The sequence below is a fragment of the Pollachius pollachius genome (assembly GCF_949987615.1).
Source record: "Pollachius pollachius genome assembly, chromosome: 4".
In the NCBI taxonomy this organism is placed as follows: Eukaryota; Metazoa; Chordata; class Actinopteri; order Gadiformes; family Gadidae; genus Pollachius; species Pollachius pollachius.
In genome coordinates, this window is record NC_136937.1 from 11,174,232 (window position 1) to 11,186,688 (window position 12,457).

The following is a 12,457-nucleotide window of genomic DNA, read 5'->3' on the forward strand; positions in this document are numbered from 1 at the left end:
ACCCTAACATTATGTCACAACCATCAAAGGTCAAACGCGGTTTAACGCTGATAAGCCGACAAAGGCCGTTGTTTCCCATCGTGACGGCTTCCATACGCGGGTTTAAGTGAAACGGCGAACAAAAAAAAACAAAAGGAACATGCACTTGGCATGTGGGCCTTAATGAGGGAGTTACGCCGGGGTTTATGTAGGGTACCCCTCTGGGACCAGCCATCCACATGGCCCTAAAGGTCCCATTACCTAAATCAGCTCCATCAGTCCCCTCTGTAGGGACCCCCACCCCCACCCCCACACCCAGCCCTGATGGAGCCCCAGCCAACCTGCTCTCAGACTTGGAAACAGCTTTTGTTATGCCACCGCTCCCTCTATTGCCCTCCAGTTTCCTCGCTGATTTACATACAAATTGATCTTGAGGTAAATCAGATGTCACTTTTCTCCAGGTCACGGCGAACACGCTGAGATAATGAAATCAGGGTCCGCTGAGTGCTAGAGTCGCACACTCACCAGATGGGTCTCTCACCCCCTTAATGCAACGCCTCCTCCTGTGGGCGTGTGTGTGTGTGTGTGTCTGTGTGTGTGTGTGTGTGTGTGTGTGTGTGTGCGCAAGCATGTGTGTGTGTGTGTGTGCGCAAGCATGAGTGCGTGTGCATGCATACGTGAGTGTCTTTGTATGTGTGTGTGTGTGTGTGTGTGTGTGTGTGTGTGTGTGTGTGTGTGTGTGTCTGTGTGTGTGTGCTTGTGTGAATGAGTGATTTTCTGCACGTGTGCAAGCCTGGATGTGTGTGCATGCATTCGTGAAAGTGTTTGTTTGCATATGTGCGTATTTGTGTGCTTTTCTGCATGGACGCATGCAAATGTGTTTGTGTCATGCGGTGTGTGTGTGTGTGTGTGTGTGTGTGTGTGTTTGTGCACCTCAATGCAACCCCCCATTCCCCAACCCCCCTATACCCCCCAACCCCCCCTATTCCCACCCCATAATATGTCCCCATAAAATGACTTAACATCCTCTATTTACTCTGCCTGTGAAAAGGTGAATGTGTGTGCTGGAGCGTGCTCATTCATCTGACAGTGGCGTATGGAAGACATGCCTCTCCTGAGTGGCTCTGGTGATTGCCGTGATGGCTCAATGATTACCTCCGTGCGCACGCCATCCGTACAGAGGCGTGTGGAACCTGCCTCCCGCTGCACCTTTTATACAAGTAGGAGAACGTTCAAAAAGAATGAAAGCTGTTCTTAAAATCGGGGCTCTTTATAGCGCTGCTTTACCTGGGTTGTGCTTTTTGATCACGGTGATATGGGGATATACACTAGGTTTTCTTATGTTTAAAGTTTATCAGCGATCTGTTAATGTCATAGGAATGAATGATGAATGACGATATTAATTTTGACGTGGGTGATGGTTTCAGATAAAAGATGAATTAGAAGGAAAGCTCCCCTCTTCTTAAGCACTGACACATGAGGTCTAAAGAGAGAGAGTGAAAGGAAGTGTTCCTGTGTGTGTGTGTGTGTGTGTGTGTGTGTGTGTGTGTGTCTGTGTGTCTGTGTGTGTGTGTGTGTGTGTGTGTGTGTGAGTGTGGGTGTGTGTGTGTGTGTGTGCATGTGTGTGTGAGTGTGTGTGTGTGCGTGTATTTGTGTGTGTGTGCGTGTTTGTGCGTGCGTCCTTTCGTGCGCATGTGTGTGTGTGTGTGTATGAGGGATGAAGTGAGTCACAGAAATCATCTGTCAGCCTGACAGTGTTGAAATGGAATAATGCTTGAGTCTCTGTTCAATCAGTTCAGCACCAGAATATTTAAGTATTTGTTAAACAACCTTCGTATTCATGAGGTTGAGAAAAAACGAATGATTCCCCAAACGTTCTGCTTTAAATCAAAGACAACAGAAATATCCCTTTTTCGCTCATGTTTCCATTTATGATTGATCACGGTTACTTGATGAACTAGGATTTTTCCCACACAATCTATACGACTTTAAAAAGGAAATAAGTCCTGTCTGGGAAAAAGCTTTGACCTTAAATGTTCCCTCCAAGGCTGCTTCCATGCTAGATTTATACTCAGATATGAAACCAAATATAAACGCTACACAGCATGTTTTATGAACAGCATAAAAGGATTAAATAATAAATGATAAAGATATTAAAAGCAGATACATGGACAAACTACAGAAAAACACTGGTTTCCGTGCACTGCAGTCGTCCACCTTTAAGACCAGGTCGGCCTCAACGTCTTGGGGGGATACCCGGTCTATCCCACCCCACTCTGAATAACAATGCTGTCCTCAGTGGAAGAGGGGGGACGCCATGCTGAAGAAGAGCTCACACTATACAGTCCTGGTTCAATCTACTCTCAGTACGGTATGGTAGTTCTCTCTGGGGGGCAATGAGTCAAACAAAACCATGAACTCAAACGACCACCGTGAGCTCTGCGAAGGAACGAGACCCCCTCGACTGCACGACTGGAGAAAGCCCCCCCACTCCCCCAGGCTGATGCCGTTGGCAAAACGGCATTGGACTCCATAAATTCCCACGCAAATCGTCTTCTTTAATTGGGTTCACGGTCTTTGAGCCCGGGGGGATCGGGGGCCCACATGGTGGAGAGACGGGGGTCTGACGAATGGCCACGCAGATCAGCTGCTCCATTATATAATGACTGGGAGCTATCAGAGGGATGTGGGCCAGGATAGTCCCACTGGCTATTTGACTTCCACTCGCCAGGTCCGTGGTGTTCAGTCCTCAGTGGCCGTGAGCCTTGAGCGAGATAACCCCTTACCTGCTCCTTAATGACATCTAGTCATTGAGGAGTCCCTTCAAACCAAAGCAGATTTAATACGGGGCCATGAAGGAGCAGGTAGTGGGTCCAGGCGTCTTACTCTAGGATGGGTACAGGTTTAGCATTGTGGACATCAGGGATCGAACCCAGTACCTTTCGGCTGGGAGGGGAACACCGCTGCAGAGTACACTGTCCCACCCCAGGAGTACCGGACCTGTGTCTGAATTTAAGTGCAGGTCGCTTTGGAGGAAAAAGCCTTCGCTATGATTCAATGCAAATGGAGAAGGACTCAAAACAGAGTGTCTGTGTCTGAGAGAGAGGGCAGGGTGGATGATTTGCAAGGTGGCGGTGGAGGCGGTGATGGGGTGGAGGACGCGACGGTGAACAGTGTGATAATGAATGTGTCTGGATTATATGAGACCGGCAAGCCGCTAGACTGGTACAAAAGTCCCTGGACAGTTGGTGGTCTCTCACTGCGCTGACAAGCACACCCACACTCACACACACGCGCGCACGAGCACGAGTGTGCGCGATCCATCACAAGCTACGCACTTGGGCAAGGTTGTGCTCACATGGGCATTGGCGCTATCTCTCTGGCTATCTGTCGCTCTGTCTGTCTCTGGCTTTTCTTTTTTCTCTCATCAAGACACATACAACCACTCACAGACACTCACCCACTCACTTTCTCTCTCTCTACCACTTTCTCTCGCTCACGCACACATTCACTCACTCACTCACTCACCTTCTCTATCTCTATCTCTTTCTCTCCCTCCCTCACACACAGACATACGCACACACACACACACACACACACACACACACGCGCACACACACACACACACAGGACACTAAACTGTCCAATTCATTCTGCACTTGACCCTCTGTTACCGTTTGGATTGAAGTGAAAACAACAAACAACCACCCACACACACACACACACACACACCCCGGACACACACACAAACACACACACACACACACACACACACACACACACACACCGGACACACGCCCACACACACACACACACACACACACCGGGAAATTACAGTCCAATTAGTGTTCGATTAAACAGTAATGTTCACAATCACCACTGTTGTTTGGTGATCATGGACAATTGAATCTCATGAATACCCGGTCACACAGAAGATACGACTTGTTTGTGCCGGTAATTATGTGGACACGGTGAGGTGGCTCTGGCTCTGCGTCTGGGAGCTGCCAAGGCTCAGATTAGTGGCGGGGAGGCTGTGTGCAGCCATGCGACTCAGACACTGATCGAGGCAGATTGCCTAGTGCTGTTATTATACTCCCCATGACCCACCCTAGACCCTCACCCCCTCATCCACCCAACCCAACCCCACCCGTAGTGCAACCGTCTGACAGAAGGACCTCACACACCCCACCGTGACCAGCAGCACGGCTGTATCAGAGGCTGGTGGTTTCCACTGTGTGTGACGGTGGGCAGAGATAAAATGCGGATTTGTTTGATGGTTTCTCGTGTCCGCTCGCTGTGTTATTGTTATGAGTGTATCTGAGGCGCGGTGGATGGATGGAGAAGTCCTTGATGGTGTGGTGTGTACAACGCAGGAAGCAGGAAGATGAAGACGAGGAACGCTGCCTCTAAAATTGACAAATGATTTCCTGTGAGAGAAACCGGTGCAGGAAAATGAATGAAAGTGGATGAGTGTGTTCTGGTTTGACTGTTTAATTCAAACAGGGCAGACCAAATCCGATCAGATGAGTGGCGGGAGCGTTGTCGCCATGGTAGCCGAGGGGCAGCGTAAACAGAAGTCACCGTCCTCAGCAGTGCCAGGCTGGGTGTCGTTCCACTCGGAGCTCTGATCACCGCACTGGAGCGAGACGGTACACACACCGCCCTTTGTTAAAGTGAGCAATTCATGTTTTAATTCATCAGCCAAATGTGCATTAAATGTCAACCGATGAGATTACGCTCTTATTTTTTTCCGCTGCCCCGGGGATCAGCCTCTGCATTTGGACCTGTTGGGTCTCGATCACGACTCTGTGACTTCTCCTGGACATCACCAGTTAGTTTGGCTGAAGGATGGGAAAGTGTTGCCTGCAACTTGGTACACATACACATTGCTACCTGTACTATTAGATTGTATTTAATGATACATATACTTTCTTTATTTCGTGGGACAAAACGTTAATAAAAACACATGGATCCAGTCCATTTATAACGACCGAATGCTATTTTTGATGGTAATAAAAAACGTATGTAATACTATTAATCAAGACTGGAGGAGTCAGCAGCATGTGAAATGATCTCTTAATGTGCAATTTCACTACTTTGCACTGTCCAATGAAATGCTGAAGGATCGCATAACATAATGGAGGCTATATATACGGATATCATTTCATTTTTCTTGAATAATGACTATTTTTAATGACATTTTTTCTGAATTGGTAATAACATATTTATGCTGTTCAACCAAATCTTTCTTCACCACAGATGGAGAGGGTTCTGATTACATTCAGACTCACCTCCTCATTCTATTTATCCTCAGGACCTCGCAGCATTAGCTACCATTCTACAAAGTCATTACCATGTGATTGTGTGTGTGTGTGTGTGTGTGTGTGTGTGTGTGTGTGTGTGTGTGTGTGTGTGTGTCCGTGTGTGTCCGTGTGTGACTGTGTGTGTGTGTGTGTGTGTGTGTGTGTGTGTGTGTGTGTCCGTGTGTGTGTGTGTGTGTGTGTGCGGAAGGCTAGTCGGAGGTGCAACGCCTAACATCTGGAGCCACATGGGTCACAGCAGGTTCTCCATGTCCCCCAACCAGCAGGACTACAACCTTACACACACACACACACGCACACACAGACACACACACAGACACAAACACGCACACACAAGCCAGACCAATAGCTTACACACACACACACACACATACACACATCAGCCAGTCTACAACCTTACAAAAACGTACACACATACCCACACAAACACACACACACAATCACACACGCATACACGCGCACGCTATCGCACACAAATGCACACATGGACACACACACACACACACAGCCTTACACTGAGCCAAATGAATGCATGCACAGACAGCCCCACACACATAGAAACATGTAAAAATGCACACACACGTACACACACTCACAAACTAACACACAGCAGCATGGCTGGGCAGGAAGATACCAGCAGTGTTGCCAGTGACGTCTCCAGCTGGCTGTTCATAAAGGTCAGATCCTCCAATTTTCTGGAGGGCCAGAGAGGTCACGGCTCATACATTATTTCATGATTCTGCACTTGAGACTTTAATGATGAAACTGTTTCTTCCTTTCTTGGTCTTTGTTGTGTCTGGAGAAAATAAGATCATAATGGTTTATACAAATAGAGTTAGGGACGTTTAAAGAACAGCCAATAACAGCTAAATATCAGGACATCCAAGAGACCAGTCGTTGTATATGAGTGTAATAATTCATTCCATAACTTGAAACTAAAACATATACATTTTAGATAATATATTGTTTTGCCATTATATCTGGATGTCATTATCAGCATTGAATCAAATTAACTTTAAAAAGCATTATTTTCAATGTGCTTGTCGAGACAAGCGAATTAACAATAAAAACGATTTGGATGCCATCTCCTGCTTTCCATAGGATCTAGCTAAACCCTGCCCGCCTTTAATACCTTAATTAAAGCCAATGGAAGGATGCCATTGAACATCACTGCATCACAACAGACACTAATACCCAGTTAGCATAAGTGAGTCATTGTTCCTCTAGCTATCAGGCTGACCGTGACAAACGTCCACCTGATCAGTCTGAGTTAGCGCTACCAGAGTTTCATTAGGACCAGCTTTCACAAACCTTGGTTGTCAGGATATGAGAGAAATAACGAATGCCTTGATAGATAACAGATGACACCATCACAGTCCATTCATCATCAGCGTGCCCTGGATGTGATTATGACCGCAGATTATCCCTCATTTCATGAGAAAATCCAGCTTCATCTTCCTGAGCCGCGATACTTCTCCACCATGCTATTCTGAGCACCTCATCCATAATTGTCATGGAATACTGACTTGCTCTCACACTTGCAATGTCAAACGCACACACGGTGCCCGCGTACACACACACACACACACACACACACACACACACACACACAAGCAAAGGCATGTGCAACATGCATGCAATCTGTATAATAAGACACACACACACAAACACACATACACACACACCTACACACACACATAAACACACACACACACACACACACACACACACACACACACACATACACATACAAGCAAACGTGCAGCCATCTGCTTCATGCACCTATATAAACACATGCAGAGCAGGCACAAACACACGGCTAATTCTCGCTATTTCTAGTGTAGCTCAATGTCATTTCTAGTCCAAGCTCATGCACAGCACACCCAGAAATGTATAAAATATAAGATGTGTTTTATTAATCCCAGACACGAATCTCAGATATCAGATATTCAATAAGAAATATAAATTAAATGGAGATTTAAAAAAAGGTTCACTGAGGCGCACACACACACTCACACAAGCACATACACACACAAGCACACATGCAAACAAACACGCACACACACAAGCACAAGCACAATCTCACACATGCAATCGTACCCATGACCCTGCAACAGGACAAGCAGAGTGCAAACATCTCACGACAGGCAGACAGGCCACAGACAGGGATGCCTGGAGAGGGGTCCGGAGGGGGGGGCATCCGAGAGCGAGATCCCTGTCCACTGATATCTTCCTCTGATATCCAACAGCAAGGTCACCGCGGTACCCTGCCTTGGAGAGAGCCCACCCATAAATCATCCTGGTGCGGATCGTCATGACTACCATCGCCGTGGAGGCTATAAACCAGACTCTCTCTCGCTCTCTCTCTCTCTCTCTCTCTCTCTTACAATCTCGCTCTCTCTCCTGGTCTCTCCTATCGTGTCTCTCTCTCTCTCTCTCCTGGTGTCTTTCCTGGGCTACCTTCTGGTCGCCCTTTCCCTCTCCTTCTCTTTCCATCTCTCTCTCTCTCTCTCTCTCTCTCTCTCTCTCTCTCCCTCCCTCCCCATCTCCTTCTCCTTCACTCTTTCTCTCTGCCTTTTCTCTCTCTCTCCCATTACCCAAGTAGATGTGTACCATAAATAACCACACGATGAGACCACACCCGACCTCTGTCCATTATTATTCATGACCGCCCGGACATGTGCCAACAGATCAACCCCACCATCAGCCACCCATCCGCACCCTCACCCTCACCCTCACCCACACCATCAACCTCACCCTCACCCACACCATCCACCACACCCTCACCCTCACCCACACCCTCAACCACACCCTCACCCACACCCTCCCCCACACCCACACCCAACACCCACACCTTCACCCAGCGGTTTCCATGTCCAATATCAGAATGTTTTTTCCCCAGGTAATATCATTCCGTCCATTTGTTCACCCATTTGCCATGTTGGCTGTTTCTCATAACACAAAGATTCAATTTTTTTTTTTTTATCGTGCCAGCACGTTATGTAGATGGACCCTTCAGATCTGTGTGTGAATGTGTGCGTGTGTGTTCATGCGTGCGTGTGTGAATGTGTGGGTGTGTTTGTGTGTGTGTTTGTGTGTGAGAGAGAGAAAGAGAGAGAGAGAGAGAGAGAGAGAGAGAAAGTGTGGCAGGTTTTGGGGGCCTGAGGCGATGACAAAACGATCAAACTCCACGTGTCAAATATAAATTGCTTTGACCTTTTTTTGCCTCTCAGGCTCACGGCTCGATGGCAGCAGGGGACGTTTTACCCAACTGGAAATAGTGCTCCAGTCCGCAAAACATGGAGAAATGGCAAGCGAGGAAATTAACAGCGGTAAGTGTTTGTCCTCTATGGGGTCGGAAAAAAACACATTGCGTCGTTCCCTGGTGTGTGCGTATGCTTTACCCCCCCAAAAAAAAGGCATTCAGGGGGGGGGGGGGGAAACTCCTCCATCGTTTATTTTCCCAGACGTTTACGTTTTTTTCAGTTGAATTGCATGCGCGTTAGCAATGATTAGAAAAAGTGTCTTGATGTTCAAAAAACCAAACAGCATCGCGTCGGCCACCACGTATACGTCAGCGGTATCCATTTTTTGCCATCCCATGCTGACTACCACACCCCTCTGCTCAATGAAACGATGCCAGCCAGCCAGCCAGCCAGCCAGCCAGCCAGCCAGACAGACAGACAGACAGTCAGCCAGCCAACCAGCGAGCCAGCCAGCCAGCCAGCCAGCCAGTCAGCCAGCCAGACCAGGCCTTCTTGCTGGGTTCTTTCTGGGGTCTTTCAGCTGTCATACGACTTGACCACTGTTCACCGTCTCAGTTCTTCATGCATAAACAGATACCATAAGCAGACCTGTTGTCTGGGCTAGCCATCTGGCTGGACGCTCGTCGTGTGGATTTAATTGGACGGTTGAAAAATGTGACTTTGTTCTTTTTTTCGAGGGGGGTGGTTTGAACCATGATTACTCGCCGGGTCCTCCTGATACAATATTCATGCATTAGGGAAAAGGCGTGTGTTAGCTCTCCTTCTCGGGGTGCCTATAGTAATTGAAATTTCTGAAGTGTGGCGTGTTTAATAATGGGATTCATTTCCACTGGAAACGTGTGAGCTGCACACAGAGAGACGCTGGAGGTCTCTCTGTGCGAAGAAACGGGAAACTTAAGGCTCATGGTACTGTACTGTGAGTAATTGTGACAACAATAATATTAATATCATAATAGATCCTTCTCCGTCATCATCTTCATGATCGTTATCATCATCATCATCCTCATCCTCATCATCATCATCATCATCAGCTTCATAGTCATCATCATCATCATCGTCATCATCACTGAAAAAACACATATAATAATTACTGAACGCAGCAGTAGATTTCATATTTTTTATCCACTTTTATCAACCGTATGTGTTGATGGTGGCGATGAGGGGAGAAATCGACACACAGATATACACCATAAGCACTTTGAAAATGGATGATAAATTGAACGCAGAGAGGAGGAGGAGGAGGAGGCGTAGGAGGAGAAGACGGAGGAGGCGGCAGAGAGATATTGAGCTCCTTGTGAAAGCTAATGATCAAACGGGTTTGACCTCTCATGCAGTTAATGTGGAACAGACTGCTGCCGGCAGTCCGTGTCTAAATGACGGGCCATCGCGGGGCGAGAGAGAACAAAGGAACTAGCAGCTCGCTCTCCCTCTCCCTCTCTCTCCCCCCCTCTCTCTCTCTCTCTCTCTCTCTCTCTCTCCTTCTCTCTCTCTCATGAACACCACTCATCACTCACCACTCCCGGTAAAAGGGGACAAGGAAATGTGAAAGAAAAGACAAAACAGCCACCGGATTCAGAGCAGAAGGTGCCCATTCTCTACTGTTGCTTCTAACTGATTTATAAAGTGTGGAGATGGAGGAGGCCAGCTGTTTTTGCTTTATTGAAACCCCTCTGATGTCATTTAGCTGGCCGTGCATTTGTCTCCCCTTTCTGCTCGTCCTGTCGCCTAACCACCAGGTCTGTCCCTTAAATAATGTAATAAGTACAAAACAAATGGCCGCAACCCTTTGTGATCAGCCCCCACTTGTTGGGAGATGGGGAGGGAGTGGGTTTGGCCCTGAACTCCAGCCTGAGTTAGGAGTGTGAAGGGGACAGATGAGTTGGAAGGCAGTGAAGTGTCCCAGCCAGGATGAATTAGGCTAATGAAACAAGCACACACAGGCCTGTCGAGAGACAACAAAGGACAAGGAGATTCAGGTGTGGGTTTAAACAGAAGGGGAAGGTAACTTGAGATTGGTGCTTGGTTATGGTACTTTTTTTTTATTTGAACATATAAAACATGCATAATAAAATATGTAAAAACATAAAGAAACCGAATTTGGGTTTTTTACCTTTCTTTTCTTGAGTAATGATATCATTTGAGAATATATTGTTTCTGCTGACCCTGGTGATTCTCCAAAGTAAGGAGTAAGTGGTGTACATCTGCTCTCGTAACAGAAGTTTCCCAATGAAAACGTCCAGTTAAATGTAGTTTAGGACAATGAGTTAAAAAGTTACAACAAAGACAATGATGTCAGTGTGTGTGTGTGTGTGTGTGTGTGTGTGTGTGTGTGTGTGTGTGTGTGTGTGTGTGTGTGTGTGTGTGTGTGTGTGTGTGTGTGTGTGTGTTTGGGAGAGAGAGAGAGTAGGGGTAGAGAGAGGGAGAGAGAGAGAGAGAGAGAGAGAGAGAGATAAAGAGACAAAAAGAGTAGCGAGCTGAATTCTAAAACCAAATGATTATGTATCTTAACTAGTCAGGAACATTTCCATTTAAAGTGCTTGCTTAAACACCCATGAAGGGTGCGCTCCCTCTCTCTCTCTCTCTCTCTCTCTCTCTCTCTCTCTCTCTCTCTCTCTCTCCTCTCTCTCTCTCTCTCTCTCTCTCTCTCTCTCTCTCTCTCTCCCTCTCTCTCTCGTTCTCTCTCTCTCTCTCTCTCTCTCTCTCTCTGGCCGCTGCACACAGCCTGGAGGACCCTACACCTGCTACCTACTACCTCCACCTCCCTCACCCAATACCTCCGCCTCACCCACTACCTCCACCTCCCCCACCCAATACCTCCGCCTCACCCACTACCTCCACCTATCCCCCCACTACATCCTCCTCACCCATTACCTCCTCACCCACTACATCCTCCTCACCCACTACATCCTCACCCACTACATCCTCCTCACCCACTACATCCTCCTCACCCACTACCTCACCCACCCACTACATCCTCCTCACCCACTACATCCTCCTCACCCACTACATCCTCCTCACCCACTACCTCACCCACCCACTACATCCTCCTCACCCACTACATCCTCCTCACCCACTACATCCTCCTCACCCACTACCTCACCCACCCACTACATCCTCCTCACCCACTACATCCTCCTCACCCACTACATCCTCCTCACCCACTACATCCTCCTCACCCACTACATCCTCCTCACCCACTACATCCTCCTCACCCACTACCTCACCCACCCACTACATCCTCCTCACCCACTACATCCTCCTCACCCACTACCTCACCCACCCACTACATCCTCCTCACCCACTACATCCTCCTCACCCACTACATCCTCCTCACCCACTACATCCTCCTCACCCGTGGGCCTAACCCTTGAATACACAGCTTGAAGCTTTCATAGATGTATAACACAGACTCATGGATAAATTAATGATAACCACAAACTCATCTTCTAATTAATCTCTCTGAGGTTGGCTTGGCGGATGCAATGCGTGTGTCCCAACCACAGGGGGTTTCCGGTTCGAACATCGCTGCATACAGTTTCAGGTAGGCAGGGAAAGATAGGGAAAGTAGTGCCCATGCCTTAAAGAGTATACAAAACCCAGCAACTAAAGTACAAGTCCAGGTCCATGTATTTTGTTTTTTCATGATGACCACCTTGGCTGGAAACGCCTTTAGCATAACATAATTCCCCATGCAGGGTTGCGTATTGAAATGCAGCAGTTATGTCCCGCCTCTGTATGAGGGCTTTATTATCTAAGTGCCTGCACCTTACCAAACACATTACAGACCGTAAACAACACCTTGAGTGATGTGCTGAGGAGTGCACCTCCGGCACACACACACACACACACACACACACACACACACACACACACACACACACACACACACAC